This window comes from Rhopalosiphum padi, chromosome 4, assembly GCF_020882245.1.
Source record: "Rhopalosiphum padi isolate XX-2018 chromosome 4, ASM2088224v1, whole genome shotgun sequence".
Lineage (NCBI taxonomy): Eukaryota > Metazoa > Arthropoda > Insecta > Hemiptera > Aphididae > Rhopalosiphum > Rhopalosiphum padi.
The window spans coordinates 23,322,776-23,331,003 of record NC_083600.1 but is presented as its reverse complement, the minus strand read 5'-3'; positions in this window follow the sequence as shown (position 1 = coordinate 23,331,003).

The following is an 8,228-nucleotide window of genomic DNA, read 5'->3' as shown; positions in this document are numbered from 1 at the left end:
TAGACATATTTTTTAAAAAGTTTTTTGATATGTTTGAGTGATACGTGTGACCCCCCTCTCAAATAAATGTATTGAAACATTCCTAGCGGGTGGTATACCAATTCTAAAATGGTATAATAACTTGGTGGAAAAATAGCTATAGAAAAATTAGCAGTAAAATATACATATCTACATGAATGAAATAAATAATAATTTCCACTCTGATCATTCAATCTACCTAGTTAATACTTTCTTTGTTAAAAAATAATTAATATATTCACCAAAAAATTACTTGATTAAATGCAGATACAGTGATCTAAATCAAATACATTTTACATTGAGTAAAAGCCTAACATATTAAATACTTATTATATATTGTTAGAAATAAATTAAATGTTTTAATTTAACTTATGATGTATAAATTGTAGCAAAAATTTTTAGGTGGTTAGAAATAAATCAAAATTTTTAAATGATTATTAATAAATAAAAATCGATCCAAAATGTTTTAAAAATATTATTTTATCTTTAAAATTCCAGTATAAATATTTGGTGAAAAATTATTAATTATAAATATCTCTACAATATTATTCATTTTTAATTTTCTTCATATTAAAACTAAAAAATATGTAAAACTGCAAGATTAACACACATAATTGTAAGATCAATAAATTCATCGCTCTGCTCAGATTCTAATACTATAATAGTATTGCTTTTTGATATTGTGTGATATTACAGATCGATCGCTCATAAGTCTTCCGTGAAAGCACGATTTATTATGAATCATAAATCGAAATAATCAAATATCAATAGTATGCTATAACTTTATTATATTTCAAATTTTATTACAATATTAACTCTAATTATTATTATTATTTTTAATATTTAATTAATATAATACTCGTAAATAACTATAGATATTTTATATAATTTATATATCCTTGCTCGTGGTTTTTTTTTATTAAATACGTCAATGGCCGCTACTGTCAATACATTATTCTATAATTTAATGACTAATTGGTCATATTATTATAATATTACTGAACATCGATGTGTTCGATTATATACCATAATGACGTTGTTATACGCACACGCTATAGACATGATAACGATTTCGATGTATTTTTTCGTATCTATAAAAAAATATTTTTAAGACGTACGTCATAACTACTAATATTATGGTTTTAAAATGTAAACAATAATCATATTAGTATGAATGTTTGATTAGTTTGTTTTTGCATTTCAACTTAGTGACACTTTCGGTCCATTATTTTTTTTTATGTCTGCAGTTATCGTTATTATTTATTATATAAGCGATTTCGTAAAAAAATGTTATCGTATATAAGCTAATTAGGTTATATGTCTATTCTATGATTCTATTCAAAACACATTGAATGAAAAACAATATTTGAATTGAGTACGTAAGCATAAAATACATGTTAAACCGTTGCAAAAAGCTTAACTATATCAAAAAAATTTATTTACATTATTTTTTTTTCAGAAATTCAACGTCAATTGCAGCGTGTTCTAACAAGATCGAAATCGTATACAATGTATACATATGTAGAAGATTTCACAATTATTAGAAAAAACACTTTTCAATTTTTTATTTAAATATAAACTTTTCGAATCATAACAAAAAAAATATATACCTATTTAAAAAATTATTTTATTCAAATCATAATATAGCCAAAAAAAAGACAATAAATTCGAAATCCGATGAAACAATTGAGTTATCATCAATATGGGTAGGGCGATAACAAACAATCCGTTTTTAAGGCGTTTTATATAGGCAATATTAAAGGGCTTTAAGTCTGATTGTATGCACGGTTATAATATTCAGTATTGCGTGTTCAGCGTGTTCAGCGTGCAAAATCTTTCTTATTATAATAATATTCATAACGTATAACTTCTAAAGTTCTTCTAACTATCTCTATTTATTATTAAGTACTGAATAATCTACCTATATATTATGATTGAAGAATACATCCGGTAAGATTTTTAAACTGATTGGAATGCGTCATTAGTTTTACTTAGAACCACTACACAGTCTACACACAGTTTTACTTTATTATAATTACATATTATAATGTATTAATGTTATTATGCACTTGATATATAGTCAATTTATTTAGGGCACGTAGTACTTACAATAGTTGTATGTGTTATTGTATATAAGTTAGATAACACTGTTCTAAAATCGATCACAAGTTATTATAATAAGTTCAAACTGCTCTAAGATATGTTATTGATAAATTCAGTTAAATTCCCAGTGGGAGGAAGGTGTTACGGGTATAACCATAAAAAATATACCAGGTATATAAACCCTCTCTATCATAATTTTCTTTTAGATGACCCATCTTTGTGGAATTGTTATTAGGTACTAACTTCCTTCTCCTCCGACAAATAAATTTACAATAAGTAGTCAGTAATACGTATTTCCAGCCATATTCAAGTGAAAATCAAGATTTTCAAATAAATTTTTTACAAAAATAGTGCAGCCATGCTCGTGAACGCAACCTTATATTTATGAAATTTGCACTACAATCTTTCCCCCGCAAAATCATTTAAAATGAAAAATACATTGAAACGGCCAGAAACCGGTTTCTTCAAATCCCATATGAATAATAAAAATTAACTTTTTCTGAATCCTTGGAATGCCACTTTATGTGACAGTGATCTTATTTGATTAGTACGATGGACAAAAGATGGGTAAATATGTTTTGAGTATAACAAAATATCTGTTTAAAATCCTCTTAGTAATATTCGTTAGTTTTACTTGAGCAACAACTAAAATGAAGTAGTTAATAATGTTAGTATAAATAGTGCCCAATACTGTACATATATATACAGGCACATATACAAAAAAAAATTCAGGGGGGTTTACAAAATATAGCAATACAAATTGTGCCGTAACATAATAAATCAATTTTTTCCTCGTTACTCGAAATTATTTCGGAGGGGGGGAGGGTTGAACTCACAGTCCCCCTATATACGTGCCTGTACATATATATTTATATATTTAATTGTATACCTATTGTAACGATAACAAATATACAAATATATTATTATGTTTATAAAATTATATGATCGTATAATATAACTTATATTATAGTAATTAAATGCGATGAAATAAGTTAGTAGAATGCAGTAGTAGCCTTTCCAGAATTTTTTAAAGGGGGGATTGAAAAAAATGTAATAAATTAAATTGTTTTGAATTGTGTGTGGTTTTTATTATAATTAAACATTTTATTACTTTTTTTTACAATTACAGTAAAAGTTTAACTATATAGATATTAATCTTTTTTATCATTATAAATGTATGTTCGTTTTTTTGTCTTAATGTTTTGGAAAGTTCAAAGTTGATTCATCGAAAATATTTTTCTTTGCTCATTTCACTGAAGGTATTAAATCGATTGGTGTAGTCATTACTCACTACAAACTACAGACTGATTTTATTAACATTTCAACATGGCCAATACGTATTATTACGAAAAACGCTATCGACATTGACGAAATTATAAGAGTCTAAAATGGGATATTGTAAGATATCGATATAGTCAATCGGTGTTATTATTATATTATCTGTATCGTGTAGGTAATGCGAGTTTGCGTAGGTAAACGGCCGTAGACAGTGTATAGTGCTGTACTGCCAAGTGCTTTATAGACTTATAGTCATTTATAAGTCTAAATGATATCTTACAGGAATCTAATAGTTATATCACTTATATCTTATATTGTTATATTTTTGATATATAGTGGTGACCGCTGGGCATTTAATCTAAGCGAGTTATGGGGAATAAAATATTTTGTCTGTAAATAATTGTATTCGATACAATATCAACAGTACACCCTAGTTCAGTTATTATTTGTAATTGTTTTGAAATCGTTATGTCTTATTTGTATATATTTGATACTAATAATATAATATCTGAATATTTAGCAATTTTTTATTATTTAACAATATTCGGGGGAAGGAGGTATATTTATAATACCTTAACACATCACTGGATATGCCACCGGTAGAATGAATCAATAGTAAACAACAGTGCATCGTAAAAATAATATTAAATATCTATTTTATACAAAAAAAAAAAACAACAAATTTTTACCGTAATCAATAATATAGAAAATATCATTATATTTAAACGTGCGTATACGCATATTATTATAATAACTAATAAGTAATTAAAATTACATTAATAAAATCTCGCGGTATAGAGCAAACATAAACACATTACGTGTACGCGTCATAGTCATTAATCGTTATAATATTGAAAATATATTCAATTTAATTTGTCCATTAAGCTGGTAGAATAACCAAATTAACAATTTACAACAGAAGGAACATTTTAAACAAAAATAATTATTCATAGATAATATAAGTACAAAGTAGGACTTCAATAAAACGTTGTTTATATAGGTAACGTTATAACTTACAACGAAAATAATTATTAAATTTAAAAAAACTAATGAAATAAATAAATGAAAAAATTCAAATAGGTAAATATCATTAAATATAATTTAAGATTAGCGTGCTTGTAAGTTGTAACAAAATATAAGATATATAATTACAAATTGCGTCTGTACTTTATTACGTCGTAGACATCTAATAGCATATCTATTACACTTCAGTTTTTCATTAATTTATTCCATTGAAAATGTTATTTTTATAAAACAATTGTTATACCTTATATAATATATAGGTATGAACAATTCAAAGTTTATTAAGTTAACAATAATGTATGTTTTCCAAAATATTTTATTGGTATCTATTATTTATATAAATATTACATTTTTATTTTATTAATTAATTGCTTATTTCTGTAATTCATATATATTCAGTATTCACCTAAAATCCTCACGTAAATATTTAATTTCGTTGAAGAGGACATGCGGTTTTGCGTAAATATTATGGCTAGGTATTTTAATAGTTTTATTACCTATATATTTGTAGATATTTTATTAATTACCCATCATATTTCTATTATCATAAATTCATAACAATATTTCATCCATAAGTAAATATTACTTAATTTTTACTTTATAGTTTTTCTCTAGGTGTAAATATTTAAAATAACACTTACTAATTGCTTGCTAAAAACTCTAGGATAATGTATTGAAAATAGAAATAAAATTATTTTTTTCCATTATTTTATTTTATTTATGACTGGACCATTGTAGAAAATTTTAGGTGATTATGAGGTCTTAAATATTATCTTTGTATACAAAAAAACGATTATGAGCTAAGAACAACTGACTTCAACCACTTATCAAGTATAAGTATAATATAACTGTGCACAGTACACATAATATGTGTCTTTATATTTTTATAAATTGATGTAAGTCAATAAAACCGAGTAGTAGAGTAGTATGTATCAGGGCCGGTTTTAGAGAATTGGAGGCCTCGGGGCATCAAAGAAGTGGGGGCCCCTTGGCTCCAAATTATTTTCCTAATAAAATGAACAATTTTTTTTCAAAATAGATTCTTTTTCTTTTATTAGTATTTAACAAACATATATAATTATAATCGGAAACAAGAAATTAAATTTAAGTGTTAAAAAACGGAACCTTCCGAGATTTTTCCGCGAAAAATCATTGATAAGTTCGCTGAAATCCAATTCCCAAAGTAAAATCGCTGTCAACGCTCAGGAGAGAAAGTTTTGATAGAAGGTTTTGTCCCATCGTGGTTCGAAGTCTATTTTTATAATCTTCATTTTTGAAAATGACACAATTTCACGAAATTAGTAATTACCCATCAGTAATCAGTGTTAAATTTATTTTTATCCTATTGGCCACTTTCGACGGAACGGCAGGGTGACAATGCATTTGTAATTTGAAAGATTTTTTTTCCGAAGTCACTATTGTGGAGGCGCCGGGGTTATCGCCCCGATTGCCCTCCCCTAAATCTGGCCTTGGTAGGTATATTGGTTTAAAGATTAAAATTTATGAAATTATAGGAATTTAAAATTTCGATTTGAGGAGTGTTGGTAAATGCTGATACGGTAACAACGTAGCGTAGTCGTGATAACATGGTGCATCCGCACCACGATTAAAGATAGTATACTATAACTGATCTGATAGAATCATACACCTTTCGACCTAGGCCGTGATATTTTTATGCTTATCGAACTATGACAAACCTTGCAGTTTACTGCAGTACGACGGCACAATAACTGCTGCAGCAGTACAGCTGTAGAACTGCATAGACATAAACACAAAACACGGGACACGAGTCATATAGGGTACGGTCTAGGCCGACGGCCACTTTTACGAGCGCATCATACCACTTGGTGCATAGTAAGTGTGAAATGCCCGTGGGGGTGCAGCGTTAACATTGTCAGGTGGCGTACGTGACTGTGGTCACGAGTGTATACTACGCGCGTTTACCCACGCGCACTAACTACACGCGATACACAAACCGTGTACATTGTACTGGTACAATAATTTTATTATTATAATAATAATTTATAAAATACGTACGAGCAAAATGCAACAACGGCAGATCTCCGTCTGAACGGATTTGCTGCATTTTTATTATCTACGGGTCATATATATATATAATATGTAATAATATGATATTATATAATAATTTGACATTGGTTAAAAATTAAATATTCCAGTGCCGGATTAAGAGATTAGTCGCCCCTAGGCCCGCAAACATAACGCGAACGCCCTTAAAAAACATTTTTGTTTATCAACAAGTAATAAGGACATTTTGCCCTAATATACTTATAAAAAATTTCTTATACAACTTGTTTGCAAAATTAATTTTTTTAACATGATTTAGTTAAATTAAAAACTATATAAAATTCAGAAAAACAATTGTAATTAGATTTTTAGAATTTTAAGGCTTATAATGTTCATATTCCTATACGAAAATACGACCCACAATGCTTGCAAAGCCATACAAATATAATATATCAATTAAAATTAAATAATTAATAACTTAGATAGATTTTGATAAACATAAATCTATCTTCAATAATATAATTGTTGATAATTACCAAAATTTTTAGGGGAATAGTGAGCAATTTATAGAGAATTGTGGAGCAAAAATATATGCTGCCTTATTTGTGTTATAATTAAAAATTACAATTTATTGTAACTAAATAGTAATATTAAATATTAATTAAAGTAATGGTAAATTTATTATTTTCTTAATTTGCTATTTCTGCTTATCGTGATATGTTTATTATTATAAATTAGTTATTCTAAGAATGGCATAATATTGAAAATACTATTACTATATACTTATATTTAAATTAATTTTATAATGTTATTACAATTTACTCTAGTCAGAACTATTACAAGGGAACATCAATTTAGTGTTTTTGCAACTTGTACTAGACGTCATAGACTCATGACGATAGACAGCGCCCTTTATATGATTTAAAATTAAGGCGCTTCTAGGCCTACTTGGCCTATACGTTAATCCACTGAATATTCTCTCAGAGCAAATGAATATTGAATTTGGTATACTCTGTGATTACATTAAAATTAGTTATTTTTATTATTTATAGGTATATTATTCAATAATTATAAATTATAAATTTATAGCCTATAATTTCGATTATTTTTCCGTATATCAAGAAGCCGCCGTATCTATTATCTACCTATATAGTATATCAGTAGCTTGTAAATTATAAAATTATATTCAACAAATTTGTCAAAACTGAAAAGAGAATATAGCTTTAAAAATGGTTAATTTGAATATAATAATTGTTATTGTATTCAATTTAATTATAAATAATATGAGGTTATAAAATGTTTTTGCGTATTATAGAAATAATACACAATATTTTTTTTTGTTTTTTACCCAGTTGGATATTCAATAAAAACTCGTCTTTTTTTTTTGTCATTTTACGGTCAGCCGTCAATATTGTTGCGCAGTTGCGGTCTAAATATTAGTATATACAATAAATCAATAACATTTTTAATTTTTCGTGGGTCTTAATGATTTACTTTACGTATCTTTTAATATTATACAAAAATTCAAAATGTTTCCTCGATACAGTGTTACCTAAGTACCTAAGAAGTAGCCCGAAACATCGGACTATGCTCAACGCTCGACTGGCTCGTCGTCCACCGATATGAGAAAAACGGATCGTGACGCGCGCCCAAATATTACGTCGGCGAGTTTGTTGACCGTCGGGTGGCGGGTGAGTGGGAGGGAATCATAACAATAACACAACGGACGCGCGCACACCGGCAGGCACGCGACGACGATGTTTCTTTGTGGCGGCTGCGCG